This window comes from Crocuta crocuta, unplaced genomic scaffold (genome assembly GCF_008692635.1).
Source record: "Crocuta crocuta isolate KB4526 unplaced genomic scaffold, BGI_CrCroc_1.0 scaffold246, whole genome shotgun sequence".
NCBI lineage: Eukaryota > Metazoa > Chordata > Mammalia > Carnivora > Hyaenidae > Crocuta > Crocuta crocuta.
The window spans coordinates 2,938,026-2,957,591 of NW_027531902.1; the positions used below are offsets into that span (position 1 = coordinate 2,938,026).

At 38.7% G+C, this 19,566-nt stretch overlaps 1 protein-coding gene across 1 annotated transcript in view; it reads right to left on the reverse strand.

Moving 5' to 3' along the window:
- BABAM2 (BRISC and BRCA1 A complex member 2) overlaps positions 1-19,566 on the reverse strand; it is a 397,283-nt gene that overhangs the window by 238,049 nt on the left and 139,668 nt on the right. The window lies entirely within an intron of this gene.

Here is a 19,566-nt window from a genome sequence, read left to right on the forward strand (position 1 = left end):
CTACAATGACATGAAAAACGCTGAGCTGGAACCTCCCAGCTAAGTCACTCCTAAATTCCTCACCCAGAGAAACTATGACATAATGAATATTTATTGTTTTAAGCCTCTAAAAGTTTTTGTAGTAATTTATTATGCAGCAGTAGATAAGTACTATGCTACCTATCAATAAATGTCTACCAAGAATGTCGATGGCTTCAGATATTAAATATAAATCACCATGACAATATCCCCAGACAGTATACTAAAGAATAAATAGTCTTTCAACTTGTGGTATCACTGACATAATTAAAAATCACAGTGAGGAGGACACAGATCATATTTATCATGTTTATCAAATATAAATATATACACCATATATATCCTTGGCATCAAGTACAGTACCTGATTCATAGCAACAACTCAATAAATATTTGTTGAATGGATGAATGGACTTCTTTCTAAGGATGGCTCTGAAGGATACTTTTCTTACAATATTACAGCTCTCACAGCCTTGGGCTTCTTAACAAAAGACAAGACTAAGGCAAAGCAAATAGAAAAAGAGAATTCCTTAAAAATCTCTATAGTCAATATATTGCTCTTATTTTTATTATTTTACCTTTTTATTGAAAAACACAAATACAGAAACCTATGCAAAAAATATCTATAGCTTAGTGATACTAAAAGACAAACACCCTTGAAAGACCCACATGGGGTCAAGAAACAACTCTGTCGCATATCGCAGAAGCCCCTCAAAACTGGGTATACGAGTAGATGTAGTTTCCCTTCCTACGCCCTACAACTAAGAAAGGAAAGAACCAACTACTTAGCCCTAGGAAATCAGAGATCAAAGGAGAACCAGTTGTGAAGGGGACTCTGGTCATGGCAAGACCTCAGGAGCAGACTTCCTAGGAAGCAAGACCTGGCTGTAGTAACTATGGGTGAGAAACAAGAACAGTACAACAGGATCATGAATGGGAAGACTCTCAATATGAAGCTATCATTTTTTTCTTTTAATATATGACATAAAAGAAATATGGATGGAATATGTGAGTGAGAGGTGTGATGGGGATGGCAGGCTCAGAGCTCAGACTTGTAGACCAGACAGCACACTTGCTCTATAGATTTTAATGTAGCGCAGCTTTATGTTACGCTGCTCTGTTAAGTTAAACTCCCTTGAATCGTTATGTAATTGTCTAATAATGAAACATCTGACAGTGCTAATGAGGTATAAATTAACTTGAACTTTTAGCTATGTGCTATCAAGTACAAATTTTTTGCCGCAATTACGGATTTCCTGGGTGTCCTAGCATAAAACCCCAAGCCTCAGTCATTTTAATTCTCAACATATGGGTTTATGACAATTTGCTAAAGTGGATCAGCTATTAACTAGGTATCAGAGTATTATAATCATTCAAAAGAATGATTCTGAACTACAGAAAAGAAGAACCTCCTGTTGAGTTGCAGTTGTTTACATTATCAGTTACAGCAACTAGAAAAGACTGAATCATTCTAAAGTTATTATGAAAACTTGCTTAACTTTATTCAGGGTGGAAAACAGATCTTGGCCTTAACAGGGCTCATAAATCCTGCTCTTCACTGACACAGTTGTTTAGAGGTGCTAATAAAGTTTCCTGGACAGGCTACAATATACTTCAAATGAAACAAGACTGTATTACTCCACCAATCTACAAGGCAGCATGGATATGACCATATGTAGGGCTGAAGTAGGTTCCACTCACTTCCAAATGACTTGCTGACATCACTTTTTAGAAAGGGGTGGAGGTAGAATGTGTTGACAGGACTATTATGCATTTCCACCAAGAAGGTCCTCTCAAAAAAAAAGAAATATTTCCATAATTCCATTATACGAGAAGCTATAAGGAACTATGTTGGGCACTGCATGTGTAAGAATAAAGTTCCATTCCTATCCCCAAGGAAAGGACCTGCTCTACACCTAGCTTCCATGGCAAGCTCTTGTGGTGGAAAGCACATGTGCTTTAGAGAGAGACAAACAGGGACTGAAGCCCGTGTGCTGCAGTACATAGTCAAGACAACCCTGCAGAACCCATTTCATTTCTCTCAGCTCAAATTTCCTCAGTAAAAAGGGAAAGAAAGAAAAAGAAGAAAAGAGGGAAGAAAAGAGAGAAAGGGAGAAAGAGAAAGAAAGAAAGAAAAAAGGGAAGAAAGGGAAGAAAAGGAAGAAAAGGAAGGAAGGGAGGAAGGGAGGGAGGGTGGAAAAAGAGAAAAAGAAAGAAAGAGATAGGAAGAGGAAGAAAGAAAATAATGGAGATAACAATGTCTTCCTGTAGGAGTCAAGATTTTTCTGATTATAAATGACAAAAACCCAAATCACAGTCACTTAAGCTAAAAAGATTATTTCTTAGAAAACTATGAGAGAAGCTCAGACTCGAAAAGACAGGTTACAGTAGGAGTTAAAGCCAAGATCACTTCTCAAAACTCAAGAACTAAAACCAAAACCTCACCACTGACAGTATTCTTTCTAAGTCTTCCTCTCTCATCTTTACTTCCTTTTCCATGTTGGCTTTCCTCACTCCCAATGTGTAGAGCTGCGCTGTCCAATATGGTAGCCATTATCCAAATATGGCTACAGAGCATTTCAAACAGGAAAAATCTAAAGCGAAAGGTGGTACAGAGTAAAATACACACCAGATATCAAAAATTAGTATGGGGAAAAAAAAATCTCTTGATACAAAAAATTATACATCTGTATAATATCTCATTAATTTTAATTTTGATTATATATTGAAATATTTTGAATGAGATTGTTAAAACTAACTTCACCTGTTTCTTCTTAGTTTTTTAATGTAGCTACTAGAAATTACATGTGGCTCACATTTGTGGCTTGCATTATATTTCTCCTGGGCAGTGCTGACCTAGAGGCTTTTCCACTCGGGGAGGAACATGGTTGTCTATAGTTCTGGACTCAATTCATCCCAACCTACAAACATCAGAGCACAGAAAAGGTTTTTCTCTTCCTACTTCAATTTTCAAATGTTCTAGGGAAGACTCTGACTGAGCCAGAATGGATGATTTACCCACCCCTTGGACTAATCCCTTCCAGGCAGCAGAGGGACTATAATGTACAGCCCACCAGAATCACAGGGATGGCACAGGGAAAAGATGAACATGGAATACTATTACAAGAAGAAGGGGAAGAGATACGCCAGGCAGATAACAACAGATCTCCAATGTGCCACCTTGTATGGTGGCAGGGAAGATTAAATGTAAACATATGTAGGGGCGCCTGGGTGGCTTAGTCGGTTAAGCGTCCGACTTTCGCTTAGGTCATGATCTCGCGGTTCGTGGGTTCGAGCCCCGTGTCGGGCTCTGTGCTGACTGCCAGCTCGGAGCCTGGAGCCTGTTTCAGTCTGTGACTCCCTCTCTCTCTGACCCTCCCCTGTTCACGCTGTCTCTCTCTCTCCTAGAAATAAATAAAACATTAAAAAAAAAAATGTAAACATATGTAGCACTACCCTAACAATGGCAAGATTCTGACCAAAATCCCTCTCTAAATGCCGGATGTAACATTAAACTACACACTCTCTGAATAAATAAGTGGCTGTGAGTCAGAACACAGAATGGCAGACAGAGAAAAGTAAGAGGATAAGCACTCTGGATTTCTACACTTGAGTATTCTTCAAATGTACCTAAATTGACCATACTTTTGCTAAACCCTAGAAGCTGGCAGCTTATGAGTAGGATTGGTTTCAAAGGGCAATGTGCAACAATCTCAGGTTTACTCTACACTGGTATGTACTTTTTAGTACAATTATCTTGACTGATAACACAGAAGTTTTATGAAGCACATTTATATTATGCTGTGAATCCACCAGGAAATCCAACAGGCTATAAAGTGTATAGCAGTAGCTCAAACACTCTGGTCTCAGGACCCCTTTTTTCTCATTATTGATAACTGCAAACAGCTCTTGTTTATGTAGGTTATCTATTTTGATACTTCGTGTTACAGAAATTAAAACTGAGATTAAAAATAAAACATCTTTCTTGTGGTTTTATCATATGTTTTCTTCCAGAAATTTTGAGCTTTAGGTTTTACATTTAATTGATCTATTTGGAGTTAAGCTTTGTATCATTCAAAGGTACAGACTGAAGCTCCTTTTTGTATAGATGCTCAATTGTTCTAGCACCACTTGTTGAAAAGATCATTCTTTTTCTTCTGAATTGTCTTTCCACATTTGTCAAAACCCAGTTGTCTATGCATGTGTAAGTCTAGTTCTGAATACTCTATTCTGTTACATTGATCTATACTGATCTATGTGTCTTTTAAAAACCATTACCATGCTGTCTTAATTACTGCAGTTTTATCATAACTCTTGAAATCAGGCAGTGTAAGTCTTCTAATTTTGTTCTTTTTTTCCAAAATGTTTTGGCTATTCTAGGCTGTTGATATGTCAAAGTAAATTTTAGGACCAGAGTGTTAATTTCTACCCCCCTAAAAAATGCTGGCTGGGTTTTGACCCGCTACAATTGGGTCAGATATGTGTATTCATTTGGGAAGAAACTGATACCTTATAAAATGAGACTTCTAACATGTAAACATGGTATCTCTATTTGTTTAGGTCTTCTTTAGTGTCCCTTGGCAAGGTTTTGTACTTTTTGGCATACAGGTCTTTCATATCTTTTATTAGATTTATCCCTAAGTATTGCCTATTTTTGATGCTATTATAAATGATATTTTTAAAATTTCAATTTTAAATGATTACTTGTTAGCATATAAAAATACAGTTGATTTTTAATTATTGATTTTGTATCCTACAACATCAAAAAAATTCACTTGTAAATTCTAGAAGGTTTTCCATAGATTCCTTGGGCTTTTCTACATAAATCATTATACCATCTGTGAATAAAAACAGTTTTGCTTCTTTCTTTCTACTCCGAGTGCCTTTTATTCCCTTTTCTTGCCTTATTGCACTGGCCAGAACCTCCAGTATTGAAGAGAATTGATGAGATTAAATATCTATTAACCTAACAGCTATTAACTGTAGAGGTAAAGCCTCTGCTCTTTCATCACTAAGTATGACATTAGCCATCGGATTTTCACAGATGCACTTCATCAGCCTGAGGAAGTCCCTTTCCAGTTCTAGTTCACTGAGAGTTTACAACAAGTGTCAAATGTTTTTTCTGTGTCTATTAAGATGATCATATGATCTTTCCTTTTGTTAATTTGGTAAATCATATGGAATTTTAGTATTCAGTCTATCTTGCATCCCTAGGATAAATCCATTTCATCATGATGCATCATCCTTTTTATATAATATTGTATTGAATTTGTTAAGATTGAATTTTGAATTTTACATGTATATTCATGAGAGAGATTCATCTGTAGTATTCTTAGAATTGTCTGGGTTTTGTGTAAGGTAATGTCGTCCTCATAGAACCAGTCAGAAAAGTATTCCCTCTTTTTTGATTTTCCAAAAGAAACTATGTAGGATTTTTGTATTATTTCTTCCTTGAATGATTGGTAAAACTTACCAATGAAGTCATCTGTGCCAGGAGTTTTCTTTATGGGAAGTTATATAACTATTTAACTATGAGAGATATAAGACTATACAAGCTATCGGTTTCTTCTTGAACACACTTAAGTAAAAAGTGACAACACACAAGCAAACATGTGATTGGCCATCAGTGTGATGATAGCATACTAACATACCATGTAGCCTCTGGAAAACTCCACTATTCATTTCTCAAGTAAATAAATTCTTAATTTGATTTTGAAAATAGTCTTTCCTTTATGGACACTCTGAAAGGGTCTTGGACGTACTGCAGTGCCAGGACCACACTCTGTGAAGCGCTGGTCACTGGAACAGACATTAAGAATACCATCACCATCAGTATTCCAGGATCTTATGCTAATGTGGATGAAGTACCCATATACTGAACAGACATTCAAGGTATTGAAGATTACTTTTAGAGTTGGCACAAAGCTTGAAAATCCTAAATCATCATCTCATCCTGTTTCAAGACAGCCACAACCTTTCATAAGCAACCCTAGAAGAGAGAACAACGCCAACCTCATTTCTGGGTGTCACCCCTTCCAACAACATGGTCTGAATGTAAAAATGAAGCAACAGCAAATGGATTCAAGAAAGGAAATGGGGATGGGGGGGCGGGCAGAGTGGCTCAGTCTGTTAAGTACCTGACTCTTGATCTTGGCTCAAGTCATGATCTCACGGTTTGTGAGTTTGAGTCCCATATCAGGCTCTGTGCTGACAGTGAAGAGCCTGCTTAGAATTCTCTCTCTTTCTCTCTCTCTCTGCCCCTACCCCACTCCTGCTTGCTCACTCTCTCTCTCCTCTCAAAATAAATAAACCTAAAACAAATTTTTTTAAAGAAAGGATGGATCCATAAAACTTGGGAGAAAGAGGATAGAAATGATTATGACACTGTTTTATCATGAAACTAGATCAAAATATACATATGTTCCTAAAATATGTTTAAAATATTTTTTGAAAGGAAAAAATCCCTCTCTTCCAAGTTGATATTAAATGTTGTTCTATTTTTTTTTTTTTTTTGTATTTTTTAAATGTTGTTCTAATCAGGGCTGCAGCTTACTCCCCCTACTCCAAATCCTGGGTATACAATTATAGTAAGAAAAAGGGGAAGAGAACACTGGGTAACAATGAATACAAAATCCAGCTCAGTAAAAAGAACAAAACTGAAAAACCCCAAAGATACTTAAAAGACTGTTGTATCTCAGGACAGGGGAAGCAGTAGCACCCAGGGACCACAGAAGACAGAATATAGGCTGTAACAGGGCTTTTCAAACTATCTACAGTGGAAAGAGCAGTTACTGTTTATTTGGTTTTGTTTTTCCTAATCTTTCATAGAGTTATAGCTTCATACAAAACATTAAATATGAGTTATTAGAGGGTCACCTGAGGGGCTCAGTTGGTTTAGTATCCACCTCTTGATTTCAGCTCAGGTCATGATCTCATGGTTGTGAGATCAAGCCCTGTGTCAGGCTTTGTGCTAGGGGTGGAGCAAGCCTAGGATTCTCTCTCTCTCTCTCTTTCAAAATAATAAACAAGCATTTAAAAATTTTTTCTATGTCTAATAACTCATTTTTTGAAGATGTTTTTTAATTTTATTTATTTATTTATTTATTTATTTTGAGAGAGAGATAGAGTGCAAATGGAGAAGGGGCAGAGAGAGAGGGAGACAGAAAATCCCAAGCAAGCTCTGTGTTGATAGCACAGAGTTCAACATCGAAATAAAAACCAATGTTTTTATTATTACAAGACAACAGGCATATGAGTATTCTGTCAAACTGCTTGGAATATTTCTAAAGACTCTCAATTCTGTACTTATTATTAACCGAAAGAGATACACTTTGGGTCGCACTGACTAGAAGAAGGTTCTGACTGCACACTGGCCTCTCCCTCGTTTTCCTGAGTTGATCATTGAGCTAGGTGAGCAAGCACCTCAGCTACATGTGTGAAAACTTCAGCAAGTCTGAGACATGGGTCACCTGGAGCTTAATACTCAGTTTCACATCCTTTGAATCCAATCTTCCACTTTTCCCTTCTTCTTCCCCCCAGTCATTTTATACACTGTCTCCTGGCAGATTTCTCTTCCTAAATACAATCCCAATCATAGTGCTACTAAAAACAGTCATTAAACTCCTTAGCCGAATACTTAAGGCTCTACCTGTATCACTCTATCTTTAAAATGCCTTCTCTTACTTATCTCCCACTACTTTGTACACATGGTCTATGATTTAGACAAACTGGGTCATTCTGTTGTTCTCTAAATATGCTACTGTCGTTACCCAAAATCATGCTCATTCTTTGTCTCTAGCTTCTATCGATACTAACAATCTTCCCAAATATCCCCTCCTTTATAAAGATCTTTCCTAACCAGATATGATCTCTCACCAACCCACTAAAGAACTTGGTGCTTCTCGTGTGGTACTTCCCTTATTCTGAACTGCATTACTGTTGTCTGTGTAGTCATTTTACGCTCCTAACCAGATTTTACTTTTATTCTGAAGAGTAAGTTTGCTAATTGATGCAAATGGTTTAATGAGAACAGAGGACAGTGATAAACTGACCTCTGTCAGGTGCCAAGTGGTGCCTTTATGATGTAGGTGGAGAAAATGTCATCGCAGAGAAAATTAGCTCCAGATTAAAAAGAGGTCACCTGTAATGATCACATCCTATAATCCCTGTGCTACCTGGTCTAACCTATACCTCCCTTTGTGATCAAAGGTGGCAATACCTCCCCCATATACAGGCAAATTCAAAAAGACAACATGATGGAATTAGTCTATACTTTGCCTTTAAAAACTAACTAGGATTAGTAAAACAAGGAGGTTTGGGTTGTTTACAAACTCCATATATACTAATGATGAGGAGTTCTAATGGAACACTGACCTGATCAATCCTATCTGAAGTTTTGTGCTTATTTCTGGGCCCCACAGTTTAAGAGAGATGCTGGCATCTGGAATACCTCCTGAAGAAAAGCATGAGGATAGAGAAAGATTTAAAACGTATAATATATATTGAAAATGTAAAGGATCAAGAATGTGTAGCCTATAGAATAAGAGAATCTCTAGTTGAAAATACAAATGCTTTTGTTACAATGTGAAATATGCATTCCTTAAAAAAAAAAACTGCATTCTAGTAAATTACATATTAAGAATAAGAGGTTTATGAGAAAAATATGGTAAGGCCAGACCTTACCAGAGTTGCCTGTATAACTGTGTAACAAAAGCATTAACAAAAACCAAAGCAACTTCAGTTAAAAATGTTAACATACTTAACTGCCATGCCATATTCCTAATAAATAAGGAATTATTACAGTAAATATAAGACTTCTGAAAACACAGAGATAGCTTAATGAAAGGTGTGACAAGGAAAGGTTGAATGGCTGAGTTATAGGGAGGAGTGGGGGGGACAGCATCACAAGTTACAGCGGAGAAGCAGGTTTGGGATAAAGTAATGACACCAAATAGGGATAGCTCTTGCTCACGGTCTTGAGTTTGTTTCTTTTCATACAGATCAGGGCAAAGCACGCAATAAATATTTAAACACAAGTTGTATGGCAAAACTGAGCCAAATGAAAGGATATGGGATGAATGGACATTGTGTGCAATATAATATCCCTCCACAGCTTGCTATGTTCATCTGTATTAGTATACTTTGGATTCAGCTGCTGTTATTTGGTGGTCAAAATATTAACGCAAAAGGAAAAATCAACTATAAACCATGACAACTTTCATGTTATACTGACATGCTTCCACTACCACCATGTATGACTGTTTCATGTTACTAAAGCATGCTGTTTAGCAGAACAGACTGTACTTGAAGGACTATACCCACATATGCGGACAGGGTAGCAAAGCAGGTCAACTAACCATCATTTGAGATACATCTATATTCTAAAATTCTCACCTGAAAACACAAGCACACCATAAAAAGTAAGAGCAAAACGAAATAAAAGGATACCCCAAAAAAGGAAGCTCACAGAAGCTACCTGTGATTGTTCTTCATTTTTAGTAGAAAGATATACTGTTGTCAGAATTACATACATTATATCTGGAAATCTAGGGCAAGAGTAAATTTGGGCTCTGAATTCTAGATGGGGGAAGTCAGGAGAGAGGAAATGAGAAGCAACAAATATAGTTTATCTTACTTTCAACAGAATACTTACTTTCTTCCTAGTCCACAATAAATTCAATACTTTGAAATACAAATTAAATGACGAAATAAAATCAAAACCATTTCTATTCTGGATCTACTCCAATCTCAGATATATATTAAGTACCATCATATTCATTATCTCATTAATAATATTCTCAACAATTTGGTGGGTATGCATAGCCTGGCCACATTTTAGCAGGGAGACTAAGACTCAGAAAAGAATTTAGTAAATTACATGTTACTAACAGATTATTTAAAAATAAAAGAGAAGATGAAATAAAGGAAGGATGAAAATAAGGAAGAAAAGGAAACAAGGAAGAAGGAAAAGAAGGATGGAGCCTTCAACCACATTGAACATTCTAGTAAAATATAAAAACTAAGAACCCATGGTATTAAAAACCACTCAACCTCACTGAACCAAATCCCTTTACTTATCTTTCTATGATGTCCCCAGGGCTTTGTAAAGAAATATTCCCCTCCATAGTCTAGAAAAGGCATTGGCAAACAACTTCCAACAGGCCAAATCCAGCCCAGTGCCTGTTTTTGAAAATAAAGTTTTATTGGAACCCAGCCACACTCATTCATTCACATATTGTCTGTAGCTGCTTTCATGCTGTGACAGCAGAACTGAGTAGTTGTGAAAGAGACCATATGGCCTGCAAGCCTAAAATTTTACTATCTTGCCCTTTAGAGAAGACGTTTGGGGCCCCTGATTTAGAGTATATTTTTCTCTAAGCCCTGCTTCTCTCTAAAGAAGGGAGGTGGAACAAGGACATTGAACTAAAAGCAGCCATGGGTCCCCTACTTCATGAAGGAAGAAAGGGAAGCTCCCTGAAGAGTAAGTTTTCAGATCATCTCACTATCTTCTTTGTGATTAAGTCTCAAATACTAAATTTAGCTCAAATTTAGCAATGATAAATCAGACTCATTACAAGAATAAACAGCACCCTACTGGTTAATGGTGCTTTCTTCCAGGTACACACTCCCACTTTAATAAAAGTATGCCCTCTCCTATTTGACTAGACAGAAACTATTTCTCTGAGATAAGAGGAAGGTTCCCTATGAATTCTTTATGGTCTTTCAAGCACCAGACAACTGTTTTGCCTTAAAACCAGATTTCACAAGAATGAGTTAAAGCAATCTTTATTTCTAAAAGCGTGACTTTATTGGATCCAAGAAATTCCCTAAACTAAAAGGTCTCAGATTCTGAGGCATCATTTAATCTGTGGTTTAGAGAAAAATCTTGGTGAGGTCAGCCTTTGAATTTATAGTCATTTATCAGGATCAGAAACCTTTTTAATGTTTGCTATCTTAGGCTTGCTGAGAAATGACTATAGTCAATATATATCACCCTAACAAGTTTGCTGGATTTCAAATAAAGAGAATACTTTGGGGGAGATTATCAGTTTCCTTCCCAGCAAATACATAAAACTAAATGAACTTTCAAACAACTCCAAATAACAAAGGACAGTGCAAGAATTCATCAAAAAAAAAAAAAAAAATCCCAGGGAAATTCATCAGTCTAATTCTTCTTCTGGGTGCACAGAATGTAAAATCTTCCCCTGTTTCTAAGGGAAGGTGAGAAGAATGAGAAATTTCAAAACTGCAAATTTATAAAAACTCAGTCTTTGATAACTCACAAAACGTGACAGTCACACACACTTTTTTGACATGCATGTCGTTACCTATTTTCCCTGACTATATGTAAGAATGAGAGTACTGCTTGAAATTGGTTTCCCCAGCCATATTCCCTTGAAACTTTTCAAAGATAGAACACCAGTAAGATTATCATATTCAAGTCCGTCATAAATTAAAGCTGTTGCCTGAAAAGCCGTCTCCATAACTGTTTTGGCCAGTAGGCTGTCATTTCAGTTGTTTCTTCTTGACAATTTCACTTGGTCTTTTCAGTTTTTCAAGGTTCCATTCCATCTCCCCAACTTATTTTGTCAAATACCCACTGAGTATATTTCCTACTCACCGGCATTCTCATGAACACCAACAATCTGGTCTCTCCTGACCATTAATTTATACTGCAATGTTTTCTATTCTCACCATCCCTATGGCTCCAGCCAAATCAAATGTTTTTGGGTTTTTTTTTTTCCCTTGGGTCTAATCTTGTTCATCCAATGGCATTTGAGCATCTCCTTCTTCATTTAACATTTTTAAATCTTTGGCCTCCACAACTCTGGGCTTCTACCTAGATGACAACTCTCTTCCATTGGGTCCTCCAAGTTCAGGCCTTGGATTTCCCATAACTGTATGTTACACTTCCTCATTTTGGTTTCATGACCCTCTTCTTCTCTACTTTGATCACTTAGCTCCTCTCTAGTCCCAGCTGCCAATAATGAAGACTAGATATTCTGTCAATGGCTCCAAATAAACACCTAACAGTCTTGAGCAAGTAAATGGAATTTCTTTGGGCTTCACTTTATTCTTATGTCAATTAAGTAAATTCTCTAGGAAAAGATTAGAGGAGGGATTTCAGAGCTGTGAGGGGGGAATATAAGCAAAGTGACAGCACTGGGATTCTCACAACACTGGCAGGACAAGGAGAGCTGCCCATTTCAGATTAATAGCACAGCTGGGGAATAGTATAAAATAGCCCTGCACGGATGAGTAGGCTCTGGAAGCAAGATCCAAGAAACCATTATTTGTTTCAAGAGAAGATTAAAGGAGACTACTCTAGCAGTAATATTGCAGAGAAACTGGACAAGGGAAGGAATGAAGCCAAAGAAATAAAATAGGAAGCCATTATCATGATAATCCAGGTGTAAAAAGATTAGGACTACATGCTTAATGACGTCCGAAATCATTCTTCAAGCATTCAAGATCTTTCCAGGTCACATCTTTCCAGCTGTCTCTCTCATTATGCTCTGCAAGAAATTTCTCTTCCAGCCTAGATTATTATTCCCTGCTTCCTAAATCAAGGATGCGATGCCCACAGGCCCACCAAGAATGACTTGATCAACAACATCTTTGCTGTCTCGCCTGCCTTTCCAGTCTTTAAAAACTATGCCTCTTTCAGAGTCTACTTTATGCCTACACTTGGTCACAAAGGTTTCTCTAACCATTCCAATCCATAACAATCTGTACATTTTTAAAGGCCTACTGTACATGTAGCATGCAAATTAGTACTTAAATTTTTTATCTTAATTTTTAGTGCTTAATTTTTTAAATTAATGTTTTCAACTATATTTTACCAACTATAGTATAAGGTATTTGAGAATGATAATTATCCTTGTATTCCATTTTTTTTTTTGCTTGTCTAATCCTCTGTAGATTCCAGTATCACTTTAAATCAAAATCACTTTAAGTCAAAATCAATACTTCAGAGTTCTGCACAGCAGTACTGCACTGAAGAACCAACAAGCTGAGGCAATATGGTCTGGGTCAGGGTCAGGGTCAGGGTCGGGGTTACAGGATGGATGGACAGACAGAGTGAAGCCATGCCCATTCCGTACACTGTTTCAGTTGTTATAAGCAGCTGAGGATACTGGGGAGGAGGGAAGAGGGGCTCCAGAGCTACCTCAGTTCAAGGTCTTCCTTCTGAAACCCAATGGGTCACACTAAGATCCCGCTAACATCGCTCAACAGTATAAGTCAAGGAAAGAGAAGAAGGGCCTGGACCCCATCTCTTCCTCCTCACTAACTTCTCAGACTCTACCTGATACCATCATTCCCACTTCCAAGTCTGCCTGATCTCCTCACTTGAGTTAAAACAAAATGATTCATGTGTTAACACAATTAAACTCTTCTCAGTGGCAAGGAGTTTCAGCATCCCAGCAGATCAGATCTCCAACCATCTTAACTCCGCATTACACAGAACAAAAGGTTGTCTTTGGCTCCCCCATGCCGCCTTCTTTCACCTCTTTTCCATGGTCACTTCCATTTAACTCCTTTCTGACTACGTTCTCTCTCCTTTGTGGTGTCCCTGGAGTCCCTGTGCACTGCATCTCCCACCTTCATCTGATTCAGGGACATCCACGTCACTCCCCTCTTTTTGTCCTGCCCATTTCAGGGCTTCCCAGAGCACATCAACATCTCACCTCTAAAAACCACTCCAGACAGATTTACCTTGGGATGCAGACCACTGCAGCTCTCACTTTAGCATCCTTCCTCAATCTCATTTATTCTTGTCTACTGCAGGACACAGGTCAGGAGGCCTAGCTTCCCATTCTGACAGCTAAAGTGAAAAGAGCCTAGCAATACAGAGTGTTTCTTGCTGCAGTGTGATGTGCTGGAAAGACCACTGGCTTTAGAGCCAAGGAATCTGCATCCAAATCCCAGTTCCACAAATTGCTACCCGGATCCCTTATATAATGGCGCCTCCAGAGTTCTTATCTATTTAAAAACATGAAGGGAAAAAGTTACCCTGCAGAGTTGGGGAGAATATTAAATGAGATCATATATATAAAGCACCTAGTTGAGTTCTTACAAACAGTATTTATTCAATACCAATTAGTTCCCTCTCCTCACTCCCACCCTTCTAAGCTTATCACTGCCAGCCCGTGAATAAATGAGGCTGGAGGCACCAAGGAGGGCTACAGTCATGCCATCACTGTGCCAATAAATCCATTTACATCTGAGTCTATTAAGCCAAAGTAGAAACCCACAGCTTTTACTTAGAGGTAGCTCTTAACCCTGGGTGCACATCCGAATTACCTGGGGAACTTTTGAAATATAACAATATTTGGGCTTCACCTCCAAAAATTCCAGTTTCACTGACCTGACATAGGGCCAGATTATCAGTGCAGCCCAGCGTGAGAATTGCTGATTAATATTAACTGGCATTATTCAGAGTTAAATGGAATCTAAGGACCCTCGGAACTTCGTGCTCACTTCTACAAGCTCCCCTGGACAACACCATGCAGAATAGATGCAATCTCCCCAAATTTACTTTGGTTCCATAGACTCCTAAAATAATCTCAGGGTACCAAGCCACTGGGTCGCTATCACATAATATGACCACAGTCAAAGTGGAAAAGTATCCAATAAACATGCAATAGAATTTTGGTGCACCACATATCCCAAAGGAAAACACAATACACACCTCAGGAGATAATTTTAAAATGTGCTTTCTATGCCCTAGAATACCCAAAAAATCTAGGTCTAAACTGCTTTCACTATGAAATTATATATTAGTTATCTTTCAGTTAGTGGCTCCAGTCACAATTCAGCAGCTTTATGAACAGGATGGGTGTGTGATGGTTAACCCTATGTTTCAACTAGACAGGGCTAAGCAGGTGCCCAGATAGCTGGTAAAACATGATCTCTGGTGTTTCTTTGAGGGCATTTCAGGAAGAGATTTGAACAAGTAGACTGTGTAAAGAGGATCCACCCTCACCAAGAGGGTGGGCATCATCCACTCCTTGAGGGCCAACAGAACACAAAGGTTAAGGATGAATTCTCTCTCCCTCATTCTCTCTGTCTCTGTCTCCTCCCCCATCCTCCTGATCGCCTCCTTTCCCCTTCTTCTTCTTCTTCTCCCTTGAGCCAGGAAGTCCATTTTCTCCTGCCCTTGACATAAGAACTCTTGGCTTGCTCGTCTTCACACTCCATAACTTCCACCAGAGCCTCCTCTCCTCCCCTGGTTCACCAACTTGCAGATGGCACACTGTGGACTTCTTGGCCTCCATGACCTTGTAAACCAATTCATATAATAAACCTCCTCTCATATATGCCCTATTTTTTTCTGTTTCTCTGGAGAACACTGACAAATACAGAATGGTTCCATAGTTGAGAATCAGTGTCTGTTCATCTGAAGGCAAAATGTGGTCCCACTCCACCTACGGCTCTCATAGTCCAGCAATGGTTGACCACCCTGTGCTCTGGGAGCAGCGCTTTATCTACTGGAGATATTCCTCAGAACACCCTTCCACAGCTCCCCTGGCTATCAGACTGCCATGGCCAACACACAAGAGCATTCTGCTTGGCCAGCAGTGTTTTAAAAAAAATATGTATCCATTGCCATCACTTAAAAAGCAGCCATTTTCTCAGATTGAAAACAAAAAAACAAAAAAACCCTGAGAATCTAGGCTCCTTTTAATAACATCTGCATATCTGGCAGCAGGAGGCCCACACTTTCACAGGCAACAACTCTGTAGCTGAGTAGCAGCTGCTGCTCTAGATGAAGCACACACGTGCCGGCTCTACGGCTCTCACTATTTCTTACTGTATTATATACATCCAGCCAGATTCACGTCTCCTCAGTACCTGCCTAGCACCTGCAGGTGCTAACCTACAGGTGACCAGAGAAAAGACTGACAAAGCAGGTGAACCTGCTGGTCAATGTCAGGCTGAGGAGGCAGGTCCTTCCCACAACAAGTAGTCTTGGATTCTCCCCCATGTTAATGACCTTCTTACACCATGTATGACTCCAGTCTGGATATCTGCCTGAGACTCTGCCTGACCTGGGCCTCCGAAGCTGTCTGGATAACCTAACTTAACTCCTGCTGTCTGCCTCTGTTTGGCAGAGGGACCCGTGTTCCACTTCCCTGCACTGACTGTGCCCTGACTTATCAGCCGCGCCGGCTTCTGAAGAAGGATGAGAGGGTTGAGCACCTCATCTCCTGCCACACATGGCCGATTTCAGCTTTTTCACCTTCAATTCATTTCCATATAGTGTCATGATTCAGACACCACAGCGGGACTAAACTGTAGCAAGTTATCCTTCAGATTAAAGTTAAGTTAAATGATGCCAGGAAGATTACTGTAGAAACCAGAAGTCCAAGTACTTCAGTGACAGTAAGTAGGTTATGGTCCTACCTCTGGGTTGAGCGAGGGCTCCATGGTACCTAGTATAGAGACATTCCAGTAACCACTTAGACAACTGCTATAAAATGAATTTTTAGTATATGTTTTTTCTCAAAGAAGAGATAACAAGGCTGAATCCTAGGCCATTAGAATATGCTGCTCTTGATTTTCTTTGGGATGTGGTTGGTGAAAACTGACTCTTGTCTTTATTATTCTTGGTTCTGAGAATTATTAAACCTGAGTATATGATGCTGGAAAGCATTTTTTCTTTCTCAGGAAAGCCATAATCCATAGTGAGCTAACATACAGGTACAAAACAACCTCTCTAGTTTAGTAACTAGAGTGACTCTTGGACTTTTGTCATTTCGGTAATCTGCTCTTTATTCTGGGACCACAATTTCTCTCCATAAACACGCCACTTGAGAGATTCAAGGCCGCATAACTGGCCCAAGTGGGCAGATATGGGAAAGCTGATCTATGTCTATCCGTAGTCTATCCAACGTGGGATCCATCTCCTGCTATGTGGACTACAGAAGCAGGGGATTTGTACTACATCCCCCATTTCATTTAGAGTAGTCTCTGCTGGATTTCCACCACCCACAAATAAAGAATCCTAATTAATACAGAATTATTTTTTTTACTGACTGAGCTTTTATGTAAGTGATTTTCTAACCCACTGACTTACCTCATCCAAGAATAAAATTTAGACACTGAAATCAGGACTCACTTTCAGAATAAATTCACTTTATTCCATGTAAGAACCATGTATGTCTAAAGTATAACATTAAGTAAAATCCTATCTCCAAATATTTAATGGATTTTTCATTCTCACATGAAAAAATTCTATTCCTGGGTAAAAGTACACTTAGAACTATAAACTTATTAAGCGGATGATGTCTTCATCATGGTATAAAGAAATTTTACTGTAGCAAATCAATATGTAGTCAATCTCCATGTTATTTCAATATTTAAAATTCTACTTCACTTTTCATTTCTTTGGGATGGTGAGGTAAAGCTACAATGATCCTGAACACTATCCTCACCCTAAGAATTTGAAGACGTCATTTTGGGACTGAGACTATCCGATAGCAACCTGGTGATGAGATTAGGAGCATCCAAATGCTAATAATATGGAAATGAGTCCCCAGTGCAAACTCAATTTTAAGAGCAGTACAGCCAAATGTCCCAAGGTTATGATACAACTTTAGGAACTTAGATCTTAAAGCCTTCAATGGGGATTCTGGATTACTTCTGGGCAGATATTTTTTTTCCTGGTTGTTTTGTGTTATATAAGAAAGTTTTTTCTTTCTTTCTTCTTTCCTTCCTTCCTTCCTTTATTTGTCCTTGTGGCTTTACTCTTTTTGCAAGGATTAAAAATCCAGAAATACATCAGTGCTGCAATGTAGGCATTTCATCTATAGTAGAAATGTTATTTCCTAGTACCTTGGTGGTGTAGGGGGGAAGCTTTCCCATTTTGCCAAATAGTTCCACCTTTTCCCTACCTAACTGGCAAGTAAAGTAAGAACATAATAATATAAAGCTAGGACTCTTAGAATAGAAAATATGGAAAATTGATTTTGAAAAGAAAAAAATTAGATTATAAGCCAAGAATCATTTTTTGCCTTTGACCCTCAAGAACATGAGCAGGGGCAACATTAGGTTCAATTAAACAAGAAAACCAATCCAACTGATAAGGCCCAACAAACCAAAACAGATACTGTAACTGTAAATAATGGATTGGCGAGATTATAGAAATAAGGTACTCTCATATACTACTGAATCTGGCTTTAAATGAGCTGAAATAGAGTTTTCGCTGGAATACACAGAGGTCAATGAGTTTGTGATCTAAGTTTCCAAGGAGACTGCTTGCTACTCTTAACAGAGCATAGTAATTGCTAAAACCAATTACTTATGCTTGGTAATCACAGATCTAATATGCATATTTTCCACAACAGAAGTGTAGAGAAACTGATATAAATTGCTGACTTCCTTTCTTACTTGGACTTCATAACCCTTGGATACAGAGCGGAAAACTAGTCCCCCAAAGGAGAAATTAAAAATGAAAGTTTAATGAAGCACAAAAATCCCATGTTTTACTTAGGGGAAAAGAAAATAATTTCCCCAACTCGAGTGAAAGGTATTTTTTTTAATGTTTTATTTATTTTTGAGAGAGAAAGACAGAGTACAAGCAGGGGAGGGTGGACCGATAGAGAAGGGAGTTGAAGAATCAGAAGCAGGCTCCAGACTCTGAGCTGTTAGCACAGAGCCCGATGCGGGACTCGAACTCATGAACAACAAAATCTGAAGTCAGATGCTCAACTGACTGAGCCACCCAAGCACCCCAAGTGGAATGTATTTTAAAAAGTGTTCCCTGTGCTGACAGCTCAGAGCCTGGAGACTGCTTCTGATTCTGCGACTCCCTCTCTCTCTGCCGGCTCCCTCTACCTCCCATCCCACGCATACTCTCTCTTTCTCTCAAAAATAAAAATTTTTTTAAAAGTGTTCCATAACCTTTCCTATGATCTATAATTTATATTCCACGATACCATATTTACAATCATTATCAAAATTAATATCTAATATCATTTATGGCTACTACAATATACCAGGAAACTTGTACAAGGTTTCTTTCTCTCAGGACGATTTTAAATACCATTAACTCTCTGAACAATGTCAAATTAGGAAGGCAGACATTTCTCTTCCATTAGACTAAAGCTATATAACTACATGTTGAAATATGGGGCAAAGGGAAGGTAGTTGTATCTTAAATCCCAACCAAATCTCCTCATTTCTGATGAACCTAGACCTTGTGTTAAGACTTTCTGTTCAAACCTGCTCCCTGGTCCATTTGGTTTCTTTCATGATAACCATAGCCTAGTCACTTGGATTCTACCTCTTACGTGCAAAGCATCTGAGACCCCTGCCCAAAGTGGCTGCTCCTCCAGCCACACCTTGCCTGCAACACATTTTAAAGAATGCCATAAAGGGGCGCCTGGGTGGCTCAGTCAATTAAACATCCAACTTCAGGGGCGCCTGGGTGGCTTAGTCGGTTGAGCGTCCGACTTTCGCTTAGGTCATCATCTCGCGGTTCGTGGGTTCGAGCCCCGCGTCGGGCTCTGTGCTGACTGCTAGCTCAGAGCCTGGAGCCTGTTTC